This window comes from Helianthus annuus, chromosome 7 (assembly GCF_002127325.2).
Source record: "Helianthus annuus cultivar XRQ/B chromosome 7, HanXRQr2.0-SUNRISE, whole genome shotgun sequence".
NCBI lineage: Eukaryota > Viridiplantae > Streptophyta > Magnoliopsida > Asterales > Asteraceae > Helianthus > Helianthus annuus.
The window spans coordinates 129,434,241-129,448,446 of NC_035439.2; positions in this window are offsets into that span (position 1 = coordinate 129,434,241).

The following is a 14,206-nucleotide window of genomic DNA, read 5'->3' on the forward strand; positions in this document are numbered from 1 at the left end:
AGAGTTTTGCTTGAGGACAAGCAAAGATTCAAGTGTGGGGGTATTTGATGTGCACAAAATGCAACATATAAATTACATCAATTGTGGCATAAAACTAACCCTTTTTTAGTACTAATGTTGGAAAAAGTGTGCGTTTGTCTTCCTTTTATATTTTCAGGATTAAATGAGCTCAAATAGACAAAAGAAGCAAAAAGGCAGCTAAATCTAACATAAATACAAGAAAAGGAACAAACGTGGCATGCCCGACCTCCCGACAGCATCTTCCCAAGCAACACAAGAAGACAGAAGACTGAACACGCCCCGTGCTCAGTGAGCACGGGGGCGTGCCCAAGTGTCAGCAGAAAAGACAGTAGTAGAAGCTTCGATCGCCCACCACGGGGCCGTGCTCAGCGGACACGGGGCCGTGATCAACTATAAGATTCGCGGAATCCAGGCAAGTCTTGATCGTACAGATATGCTTCTGCACACGGGGTCGTGCTCAGCGGACACGGGGGCGTGGTTAACTAATGCAGACAAACTGCATTTAGTGAAGAAAGAGAGGAGGATGGACACGGGGCCATGCCCGGTGGACACGGGGCCGTGCCCGAGCTTCTGTTCAGCCTATAAATAGGAGTGCTTGGAGCTCTTGCAACTCATCCCTTGGCACACCACCTCTCTCACACTTCACCCACCACCCACCACCATCATCCACCACCATCATCCATTGTCCATCATAGAGTGTGTGAGTCGTCTTGGGATCCAAGATTGATCGTAAGAGTTCTTGACAATCAAAGGCCATGTTTGCCTAAGTCTCTTACATCACTTGGTGAAGACAAGTATTTAGTGTAATACTTTTTATTTTTAATCTTTTGCACTTTTTAATTGGTTTTGTATTAATGACTTTAATTAGTAGTTTCTTATGTTGAAGGTGATTCTTCCTTATCGTTTGTCCGTGGTGTCTTGGCATTATTTTACTGTCTATATAAAATAAAAGATTTTCACCATTCATATCTCCACGGTCTATATGGAGGTATGTTGGCTACCTGGTCGGGGGTTAAGGGAACGGTTTGGTAAGAGTCTTGTCATTGTTCAGTGTATAGATCCTGCAAAGGACCTTTGTCAAATTTAGTAAGACCTCCTTCAATACCCAACGGTATTGGATGGCGGGGGTCCAAACTCTTTAACCCCCTTATAAGTTAAACTACTATTAAAACTTTAACCCGGCTACTTAGGACTGTATCCCTGCTGACTCAGACTACTTAGCCGAGGGTAACGTCGCCTTCAAAAGAGAGGCCTACCACATTATGCATTAATAACTTAATTAATTATCTTTCAATAATCCGACCCTTTAGGATTGTATCCTTGCTGACTCAAACTACTGGGTTGAGAGTAACGTCGCCTTCAAAAGAGGGGCCTACTACAATAACTAAGATAATCTCTTAAACAAGTGCAAAAGTGCGAAAATAATCAAACGTTACACTACACACGAGTCGGATCCAAGTGATTCATCTTGTCTATCTGTTTTTACTTTTATTTTACTTTTCAGAATTTTAGTTAGTTTTATTTTTCTAGTTTAAAAACCTTTTTCTAACATTTTGATTTGATTAAACGTTGAGGATAAACCGGTACTAAAAGCTCTTGTATCCTTGGACGATCTCGGTATCTTACCAACACTATACTACATCCACGATGGGTGCACTTGCCCATATGTGTGTTTAGTGTTAGTGAATATCGTGTTTATAAATTTAAAACTTGGCTAAAAAGTGTAAAAAGGGCTTAAAATATACACCTAATATATATAACACTTCACACGCATCATAGTCACTTAGAATTTCCATCCATCTTCTTTGCCTCATATTTAATTCTTTTTGCCCAAATATGTACCTTAAACTCTTATGATCCATATAGACAGTAAACTTACTCCCATACAGATAACGTCTCCAAATCTTAAGGGCAAAAATTATTGCTCCTAATTCTAAGTCATGAGTTGTATAATTTTCTTCGTGCTTCTTCAATTGTCTGGATGCATATGCAATTACCTTTTTGCGTTGCATTAGCACACATCCTAATCCTAGCTTAGAGGCATCACAGTAGACTTCAAAATCTTCCGTTCCTTCTGGTAAAGCTAGAATTGGGGCTTTTGTTAACCTTTGCCTTAAAATCCTGAAGGCCTCTTCTTGCTTGGGTCCCCATTCAAACTTAACGGTTTTACAGGTTAGCTTAGTTAATGGCACAACTATCTTAGAAAAATCCTTAATGAAGCGCCTATAGTACCCAGCTAATCCTAGAAAACTTCTAACTTCTGTAGCTGATTGCGGGACTTTCCAGTTCGTGATCGCTTCTATCTTGGAGGGATCTACGTGAATACCTTCGTGATTCACCATGTGTCCTAAAAATTGCACCTCCTGCAGCCAAAATTCACACTTCGAGAATTTGGCGTAAAGCTTTTCTTTCCTTAACAGAGTTAAGAGTGCTCGTAGATGCTCACAATGCTCGTCCTGACTTTTGGAATAAGTAAGTATATCGTCGATGAAGACAATTACAAATTTATCCAATTACGACTTACAGATTCTATTCATCATGTCCATGAATGCTGCAGGAGCATTCGTTAATCCAAAGAGCATGACTGTAAACTCGTAATGACCATACCTAGTTCTGAAAGCAGTTTTAGGTATGTCTTCCTCCTGTACCTTCAACTGATGATATCCTGAGCGCAAGTCTATCTTAGAGAAGTATCTAGCTCCTTGAAGTTGATCAAAAAGATCATCAATCCTAGGTAATGGGTATCGATTCTTAATTGTAACCTTATTCAGTTCCCTATAATCGATACACATTCGCATTGAACTATCCTTCTTTTTCACAAACAACACTGGTGCTCCCCAAGGGGATGAACTAGGTTGTATGAATCCTTTATTTAGCAATTCGTCTAATTGCTTTTTCAATTCTAACATTTCCGTGGGTGCTAATCGATAGGGTGCCTTAGCTATTGGTGTAGTTCCAGCAATTAAATGAATTCTAAATTCTACTTCCTGATCTGGTGGCAATCCTGGTAGCTCTTCTGGAAATACATCCAGGTAATCCGATACTACAAGAATTTCCTTAAGTTCCTTATTTTTAGAGTTAATGATTATCGAAATCATATACACTATTCCTTGCTTTCGTTCATGACTAGCAACTTTCATTACTGAAATGAACTTCATTGATTTATGTTGCTTATCTCCTGTAATCCCAATTACTTTTCTTGTGGGTGTCTGAATTTCTATGGAATTCTTATCACAGAGGATTCGAGCATGGTTGGCTACCAACCAATCCATTCCTGGCACTACATCGAATCCGACTAAATTCATAGGCAGCAGGTTTGCAGAAAATTTGTGGCCTGAAAGTTCTATCTTCCCTTCTTGAAGAACCTTACCTATATTAACAGAATTACCGTCTGCTGTTTCTACCGTATAAATCTACCTATGTTTGGCTAAGGGTAGCTTAAGAGCTTGGCAGAATGAAGTATTTATAAAACTTTGGTTTGCACCAGAGTCAAATAATACATTTGCATAAACGTCGTGTACCAAAAACGTACCAACTATTACATCGGGAATCAGATCTGCTTCCTGAGTAGTCAACTGGAAGGCTCTTGCATTTTTCTTATTAGTTCCTTCAGCATGATGTTTGGCCTTGTTGTCAGCTGGCTTGACCAGTTTTGGGCAGTCGGGCCTGAAGTGCCCTGTTTCGCCGCAGTTGTAGCAGATTACTGATTTCTTCCTGCAATCCTCTTCGCGGTGACCTGGTCTCTTGCAGAAATTGCAATTTTCCTTACACTTTCCAAAATGTTTCTTTTTTACAATTCCACAGAATGGCGGGGTGGAGGATTGCCCAGTGCCCTTTTTCTTGTAATTACTAGTATTACCCCCACGGACGCCTTGGGTAATCTTTTGGGCTAATTCCTTCTTCCGGTTTTCTTCCCTCGTGCGTACCATCCCGCCGGTTAAGGTGTTGGCCAATTCCACCGCATCGTCAATGGTGCGGGGTCTCGCAGCTTTGACAATATCACGAATCTCGCTAATTAAACCCCAAATGTAGCGAGAAATAAGTACCGGTTCTGGCAAAGCCAGAGTTGGTACAATTCTAGCATACTCGAAGAATTTCGAAGTATACCCTCGATAGTCAACATCCACCATTCGGTGGGTCAGGAACTTATTTGCCATTTGTTCCTTTTCATACTCGGGACAGAATTTCCTTTCCACCAATTGCTTAAATTCTTCCCAATTTATAGCATAAGCCATGTCACACTCCCTTTGGCTTGCAACACTGTATTCCACCATTCTAATTCCTCTTCCTTGAAAAGGTGAGAAGCATACATGACCTGATCTTCCTCGGCGCATTTACTTATTTTAATTACTGCCTCGGTTTTTTCAACCAACGCAGTGCAGCAGTCGCCCCTTCATTGCCTGCAAATTCAATGGGTTTAAAGGCAAGAAATTCCTTGTAAGTGCAACCAAGTGTTGCAACTTTCATTTTCTTGAGTATTGGGGCTTGAACCACATTATTATCATTGTTGCTGCCTCCATTTACACTGTTACTGAAATTATCATCACGTGTGCGTTTACTATGGTTGGCTTGCAAAGGTTCAACAGGGCTTTTAACAGCAGTGACGATCCCTGGGATAGCATTGGCTATTCCCTGGGCGACGATGTTTTCTATATCTTGCCTATTAAGGAAGTGATCCTCATTGTTTTGTTCAGATTGATTAACTTCGTTAACTGGTTCATTGACGGCGTGCTCCATCTGATAATTAACAATATATATAAATCATTGGCACAAAATATATATCAACCAAACACAATAAAGCAATCACACATAATCACGTCAACACGTATAGCCAAATTTGTCGACTTTGCGACTTTTATATTTTTATATATTAGTATGCATCAATACACGCCAGTTATATTACAAAAGTTTTATTTTGAGTTATTTTACATGATTATATTTTTATTGTTTATTATTATTATTTTTTTATTATTAAACACATAACCACAGTTAACCGGCCCTTCAGAAACGACGCTCTCTCTCGTCGTATTTCCACGTGAGTTTCTCCCCCACTTCCCGAATTCTATTTCCCGCATCCACCAGTTCCTCACCATAGTAGCGAAGTTCAGCCATGTTTTCCGTGCTCATAGGTGGGTTTGGTGCAGGCTCAGGGTCAAACTGGGGGAAATAGACGTTGGGGCTATTCATGAAGTTCTGAAATTGCCAGTCACTCGTCCACCATTCTTCCAGCTCTCCGGGTAGAAGTCGGGGGTTGACAATAGGATCTGGGATAGCAGGTTCCAAATTAACTGAAGTTGTGATTCAGCGGGGTAATTGAAGAGGTTTTCATCGGCAGGTCCGATGAGGTCACAATTCGCTAGTTTGCGATCAAGCTCCTCCCATGGTGGCATTTCCTGGGCTTGCCCTGAACTTTCCCCGATCTCCTTTCCTTTCCCTTTGTCTTTCGGATCCTCAGTCTTTTTAACCTTCTGTGCAGCTGGCTTCTTCCTATGCCCACATTTCCAGTCCAAGATTCTCCTCCTCTTTTTCGGCTTTGGTTTCTCCTAGGCCTAGGCCTGGAATGTTAGTGGTTCCTCAGTATCCGCCTCGTAGCCAGATGGGTTTCCTGTGGTATCCATATCGGTGGTATGGATAGTAAAGTTTCGGAGTGCCTCTGACAGTTTATTCATGCTGTTAGCATACATGAAGAAACACACACAAATTTAAGTCAAAATTAAATTTTAATCACAGAGTGGCAATAAGAAATTTTAAGTATTTCATACTTAATTGTCTTAAATCAGTGGCTCTGATACCACCTTTTTCTATCACGGCCCCCGGCCCGGTTTTACCCGGTCCAGTAGCCGCGGGACAGAAACCCGTGGTATTTGTATTTAATTTGGCAGTGGAAATATTAACAGGAACGTTTAAACTGAAAACACCCAGTTATTTTATTTCACATTTTTGGGATAAACCCCATAATTTACAATAAAGGAATTTCACAGGGAAATTCCCTGTTTTACAAAAACATGTTTATTTATTTTATTTACTGAGCCACATTCTTCAAGCCGTAGTGCTACGCGACACTCTTTCCTGGTTCACAGTAAATCACCTGAAACATGTTTAAAAAGATTTTATCAGCAGGGAAATATTGGCGAGTCATTCAATTTGCACAAAACGACACAGTGTTACAATTTACAGCATTAAGAGTTTTTACATTTGCCCTTATCTATTAATTATCTGGTCCAGTTGTCACTCGACCGGATCTATGACTGTGGACATATCACTAATTAGGCTCGCTCACCTAAGAGTGATAAATTATTAGTAGTAATGTGCACAAAACCCCCCACACTGCCAGTAATTAAAGATTAGCAAAGACTTAATCACTGCAAAATATAACTGGAAAACATTTAGGGTTTTGCAAAGCACTTTGATAAAAAGAGAATGACTCACATTGCAAGTTTAGTTGGACAGAACTTTGCCTACTGATTTAGCCTTGTAACCTAGTTAAATAACAATGCACACGAAACTAGGTCAGTAACTTAATACAACATTTACGATAAACTCACGAAATCAAAACCCTCACGACGAATGACAAAGTATAGCCCGAATTCGGGCAGCACTTAAACATCCATCGGATCGGTTTCAATCTATCGGACATTGTATCGTAGCAGTGATCGAGTTAATACCCTGTACTCATAGCAGCGTTTCCCTAAGTAAAATAATGATCTTGAGCAGTATACTTCGTATTTTGAAAAGTTTTTCGAACACAGAAGCAATGCCATGCATCGTCCCATTTATAGCAAAAATTTGGGTTTTACGTGGCCCGCGTAAACCCAAGAAAGATCTTACACGGCCCGCGAGGGCTGCCCTAGCTACGATTAGGGCTAGCGTGTCATGCGTAGGTCTGCCACGTGTGCGACACGTGGCCTAAAGCTTATCCGGTCGAATCACCTAGCTGTCGCGGCCCGCGTAAGCTTCCCTTAAGGCTTACGCGACCCGCGAGCGACTAGAAAACTTGAATTTCTTGGTTTTTTCTCAAGGATTAAGGTTTTAGGGGTCCGGGTTTCTACTTATAGGTCGTTTTGGGATAATTTTGCAGGTCCTTACACCGCAGTCAAAATATGTAGGAAGCGGGGTGCGTTCTTCCTGAGATGACGTGTACCGACCACCTGTCACTGGCTCTAACATTCTTGATACCCTACGCAAACGACTGCTATGTGATGATTCACCAATTTCATAGGTACTAAACACTCTTGGACGCTTACAGAGGCTCCTCTTGGAATCATTTTTGTTTATACATTAAACAACGTTAGTAAAGCTTAAAAACCTGAAATAAGCAAAGATAGATCGTGCATAAAATCAACAATACATAAACTATAACATTACCATTTTCAACAGGTAAGCCTTAAAAGGCTAAACACAACTTAAGACCTGCAATGTAGAAGAAAACACATCTTTTGGATATCGAATATTCATAAAATACAACCAAAGAGATTGAAGGGTTCCTTTTATGTTCATGACACTGTTACTTTTTTATTTAAGACAACATCGTGACATCCATTTAACACCGAAGATCCCAGATTCATGAAGAACTATATCTTATACCCAATATATTGATGATGGGGTAATCTACAGTTATGAGATGCAAAACATGTACAATGGAGAAGGGTATAATTGGAGGTTATAACTTATAAGTAACAAAACATGTATATAACTCTTTAAAAATCAAAATTTATCTAGCAGTTCTGATATAAAAAAGACCTGGTGTTTTTTATATGCTATTTTTTTTTATTAAATACATCTAAAAATTGAAAGTTTGCATCATTGACTTGCCATAGTAAAAGAACTTTTTGAGAATAGAGGCCTATCTCAAGGAAATATCATATGCCTCAAAGATATCAAGTGAAAACAATAGTTACTACCATCTAAAGGAAATATGATATGCTACTTGCAGCACTTAGGTTCCTACATTACTAATTTTTGGAAACATTTTAATATAAGTAGCTTTGTAACTCGGTGAAAGACGATAAAAATGACGTTTTTCATGGAGAACACCTGTACGATACGCTACCTGTGGTACTTGGTTTTCTACATTTACTAAATTTTGGATGAGTTCTTACCTTCCACTTATCCCCTGTGATTTCTTGGAGTTCAGTAATAACACAAAAAAAGTTACTACCAAATCAAGATTTGCATTTTCCCATTCAAATTTATCTTCACCCTCTTTATATTTGTATGGAATACAAACTGTAATGGTTTTTACCAAGAGGGTTTGGCCAACACAAGTTAGCACATAGAAGGAAACAACTTGTTAGAATTCTAATAACTAATATATCTCATCTCATTAGAAATCTAACCACACAAATCATATTATGCACAAAATTAGGGTAGAAAAGAGAGAAATTAACCTGAGACAGTGTCATAGCTAAGGTGTGTGGCGAATCAAAAAGCTCCATGATTCGCGTGGTCAAAACCAACAACCCGAGGTTCTACCGTACCGAACATGTTGATGTGTCTCTCTGTTTCGCTTCGTAACAGGGGAGGGCGATTCGTGGCGAACAACTGCAGGGGTACAGTGCACGGTGCAAATCAAAGAATTGACCGAGAACTGTTCATCCGAATGGGAAGAATTAATACATATTGCGAGAGTTGAGTCTCCTGACTACATTGGGTGTTTCATTTCCATCTGCAAATCACTAAAAAACATTTTCTCAGTTTGAAATGTGTATGTATATCCTAGTCGATAATTTATTTCCATGTCTCCCTAGTAAACTACCTATGTTGATTTTGCATCTTTCTGAAGCTTACCTGATGTCGGAGACCGGCGGCGAAGGTGAGGGCGAACGGTGGTGCGTAATGGTTCTGGTGTGGTTGGAGAAGACGGCTGAGGGCGTGGTGGTCGGAACCAGCGAGGGGGAAGTGGTGATGGAGATGGAGGTTGGTTGGAGGTGGATGTGTGCGACGGAGTGGGTGACGTTGGGGTTTAGGACGATGATGGAGGGCGGTGTTGGGAAGGTGTCGATGTGGTGAAGAAGAAGCGAAGAAGAAACTGTGATTTAGGTATTGGGGTTTAGAAGATGATAAGTTGACGCCGTGACCGTTAAATTACTGTTTCTCGGTTATGTTATGTTCTAATACATATATATGAATTTGGATGGATATTGTTTACCTTTTATAATTTTTAAATATTTTTGGTAGTGGTATAGGTGGAGAAGAGAGAAAAAGTAATATTGAAAGTAATTTATTTAACTGGAATGGGAGAGAAAAAATATAGTAATTTTTAAAATAATTATAGAGATGGAATAGAAAATTTATTGTGAATGTTATAAGAAGAGGCAAAACCCCGTGTAGCAAACATACGGATTACCATGAAAGAAATCCTAGCCACGATCCCCCTAATATGCAACTCCCATGATTAGATTAGGTTATGGGGTGTGGTCTAAAGCCTCTAGGGCCTTTATTACACCACGTCATATCCACCTAGGCGCCACCTCATATGGGAGGCTTTAAAGCCCCTCTATTTAACTTGTATGCAATGGTTTAAAGTCCATATTATCATTACCTAATTATTTTTTATTTAAATTTAAACATTATTTAATTTTGATATATTAATTTAAATTTAAATAACAAGAAAAAAATATAAAACTCATAATTTAAATAAAAAAAATACAATGTCATAATTTAAATAAGAAAATACAATGCCACAATTTAAATAAAAAAATCACTCGTCGTCTCCTCCTTGTTCACGATAAAACCATAGGAGCTCGGTCAGATCAGCTCAAAGGTTATGGTGTGTGTCCCTGTCATGTCTCCTCGCTCGGATAACTTCTTTTTGAACGTATGTGAGTAGTGGGTTGGTCAGTTGGTTACCTTTATCATAACTTTCTCCACAAAACGTCCTGCCAGAGTCGTCCAATATCATGTTATGCAAGATGATGCACGTATACCTGACGTTTCCTATTTTACTCTTTTCAAATATCCTTGACGGCTAGGCAATGATAGACCATCTCTTTTTTAAAATGAAATCGAAATTGTCCAACTAAGTCTTTGTAAAATGACTAAATTTTCACCAACGTTGCCCACTCCGGATAAATACCATTGACAGGATAGTACCCATACTTATACTCCACGCCGTTTGCATAGGATGAAGTATTTGGCGCAACACCATCTTTGACATCGTCGAAAAGACCCGAAGATTGTAAAACAATGATATCATTATTCGCACCGGTCATGCCAAAGTACACATGCCAAATATATAAATCTTGAGACGCGACCGCTTGTAATATTAGAGTAGGACCCTCGTGGTCACCACGATTCTGTTGCCCTTTCCAAGCGGTTGGACATGTCACCCACTCCCAGTGTGTGTAATCAAGACTACCCAACATCCCAGAAAACCCGTGTATCCGCTGATGGGCCTCGTATAAAAGTGGAACGTCGGTAGCGGTTGGCATCCTCAAATATCGCCTCTCGTAAAGAAAGTTATCACCTAACATAATAGTGATAATAAGCTATAAATGTCGCAGCCCCCAACCCCTACCCCGGGAGCGGAAGCCGCGAGACGCGCAGCTGGTAGTATCGGTGTTTGTTAATTTGGCAGTGGAATTAAAACATCAGGATCGTAGTTAGGAAATAAATTTCAGAGTTTCAAAACACCAAACTTTTATAATAAACAAATGGGATAAAACTCATGTTCCATTGATAATACATTTATAAGGATAATCCCTAGTTGCCGAAAACATAAACTTTTATTTAGGTAAGTTTTATAGCCACTTCTTTAAGCCTTCAGTGCTCCATAGCTGGCTTCTTATAGCTTCACATTAAGTTACCTGAAACGCGTTTTAAAAAGATTTTATCAGCAAGAAATACTGGCGAGTGCATCCCAGATTAATCAAAACAAGCTTTTATGACTTTACAGTATTGAGAGCGATTACAATGTTTATATCTACCAATATACTCATTCAGTACTTGTCACTCGACCGGATCTGTGACTATGGTCATATCACACATTGGCTAACCCGTTGTCCAATGGTGACGCTTATCAAGTAATGTATACTAAACCCCATAATACCGACAACAATTGTAGAATACAAAGACTCAATCGCCGTAAGTATACTTGAAAATATTTAAGATTTTGTAACACAGTTTGGTAGAAAAAAGAGAATGAGTCACTTTGTAGACTTAGGTAATTCTATAGCTTCCTGTTGCTTTTCCTAATTATTTTCTATTAAAAACAGACAATGCACACGTGTTAGTAAGATAACCCAAGTCACTTAGCCATACAACACGAGACAGAACTCCAACGAACTTAGTCAGGCAGAGCCTCAACATGCGTTACGGAGTCCTAGATCAATTGGGTAGGGTAACGAATTAGTGATCGGGGGTTAAAATACTTACAACGAGGTAGAGCTTCGTGTTTTAGGGGTATAATACCAAGCTACTTTTAGCTATAATAGGGGCTGAGAGAGAAAGAAGATTGAACGAGTTGAAACTGAGGCTGAAGGCCACCTTTTATACTTGAGATCGACACTCGCTCGTGCCCCGCGAGCCACTTTCCTCTCTCTTTCGCGCCCCGCGAGGTAAACCCTAGCTACGGCTAGGGTGGAAGATCACCACCGTAGGTTTGCCACACCCAGGGATACTTGGCGCAAGGAGGTTCCGGCAATCATCGTGTAGGACCGGTTTTTGACTCCAAAACGATTGCGAACCGACTCGTGTAACGTGCGGAATCCGTACACGAACGTGACCGAACACACGACCGTAATATAAACGTGATTCTATTGATCAATATGACGATTACAAAGCACCATGAATCACCTTCGAGGACTTTCTCTCTCTAAGCACCAAGCTCCAAGATCACAAAATGTCAAAAGTCACTAAACTAAGGCATAAGCCTCCTATTTATAGGCCAAGGCTTTAATGAGAAAACTCATTAATTACAATATTGCCACCTTGCCTTTTCCCTACTTATTACAATATAATGTCTAGAATTAAACTATTTCTGCTACGAACTGAATTGACGGAGGCGATAGACATAAAAGCACTAACAGACTCCCCCTTGGATATTGCCGCAGTCAATCTCATAGCATCTTGTCTTTCTCTCTCTTCTGAGTCTTCTTGAAGCTTTATCACGTCTTCAGCAACACAGACTCCCTCTTTCTTGAACAGAATCCCCGTGGATCTGTCTTCAGCTTTAGCTCCCCCTTTCTGTAGACTCTTTCTTCAGGCTCCCCCTTTGGTCAAGCTTCCGTGCTTTTGGGATGATACCTGGCTTTCCGGTTACAAGCTCCTCCAGGATAGTTACCTGGCTCCTTGAATGCATGCTCTCCCTTGCGTTGAGCTCGTCTTCAGACTCCCCCTTAGACTCGGCTATCGGGATCATAGTCTAGAATAACATCTGCAAATCTCAAACGTTTATAAGAAAAGAATTTTGAACATCCAGGATTGAAAATCCTGGCTCTCTCAGCATAAGCTAAAATATTTCGACAGTGAAAGCATTTTCGATTGTCCAGAAATCGTGTCCTGGCCCTTAAAAAACTTTTAATCAAGATCCTGGCACTACAAATATAAAAATATGAATATATCCAGAAATACTTGATTCTTTCCCCCCTATCAACAATCTTCATAGATTTGGCAGTATTAAGAATCCAACATCGAAATCTAGCTCTTTACAACAGATTTTAACAATTTTAGCATCCAAATCGCTCACAGTTAATCATCTAAGTCCAACTTAATGACCTTGGAGATATCACAAACTATTTTTGACTTTTGATTAAAAACTTCAAGTTTCAAATTAATGAACTTGTTTTATTTTCAGAAACATGATCAGCATACTTAGATTTTGAAACTCAGCTCTCAGACATCGGTTGTCGAAACTAAAGCAGAATCAAAATCTTTTTGTAATTTTCTGAAATAGAAAGCAGTAAAGAAATATTTACAAACATATTTACAGACAATATTTTTGTTTGAGTTCGTGTTAGAGGATCATATCAGTTTATGACAAATCACTAGCACCGTTGAACTTTAAACACTTTAAGTTCTAAACGATTCACTTAGATTGTCAGTATACTGATCTACTTAAATTTTCACACAAAGTTCAACTGATTCGAGATACGGATTTAGTGTTTTCAGGACTTAAACTTATTCGCGTGTCCCACCTCAGAATATACTCCCGTATCAAAATTCCCTAGATTCAGTCTTACAGGTGAGTATACCAATCTGATATCTGTATTCTGGGTTAGTGCGAGACCTTGAGAGCTCAGGTATGCACTTCCGTTCAGTCAAAGAGATGAAGGCTCGACTTTAGGTGTGTTCCCTTTAGGGAATCTTTTCATCAACTACAATTGATTCATGTCTTTCGATATTTTTCAATTTTTATGCAGAGGGTAAGCTTTTAAAGCGCGTAAAGTATTATACGAGGTCTAGGCCAATGCTTCCGCAATATCAGAAGACCAGGTATAATACCCCAGATATCTAACAATATAAAGACCTAGTATCTCAGAATCAGGCAATCTCTCAAACAAGATTTTGGGGATTACCCATATATCCGAGAGATGTTCCCCACGAGATAAGTAAGTATTTGATATTTAGGTTTATATCTCGAAAACAATCTATTAAGCGTGTAAAAACCTACTGGCATATCATCAGTGAGACCGTTTATCACATTTAAACATTCCATTTCTTTAGCGTACAGTGATTGTCTACTGATGTACTATCATTTCCTCTTTTTACACAAAAACTCATTTTTGAATTTTATCATGTTTTTGGCTTTTTCAAATGTTTTTGGATTTTCTGAAATTTTCTTACTCCCCCTAAAATTCAAAACATTTAAAGAAAATTTGACAACCCGATGCCGATAACATTGACTCGCCATCCATTTTCTGCTTCACATGCTCTGTTTTGCAGAAAATATAACGTACCCCCATGATTTACAACACATTGATATTTACAGTTTGAAAACCGTTTTTCAATCTCGTGAAATTAATCATGTTTGTTCAGCCGTGAGGGTTTCGGCATATTCAAGTAACAAATTTTTGTATTTTTTATTACAATCATATTTTTGATTTTTCAAATTTTTGACAAAATAAAACATATTTTTTGGTTTTTTAAATTTTCAGTTTTTAGGGTTTTGAAATATGGTTTATTTATCTACAGAAATCAAACAAACTCCCTGTTCAACAGTCACAGGGACCAGCAGCCTCTTCTTCTC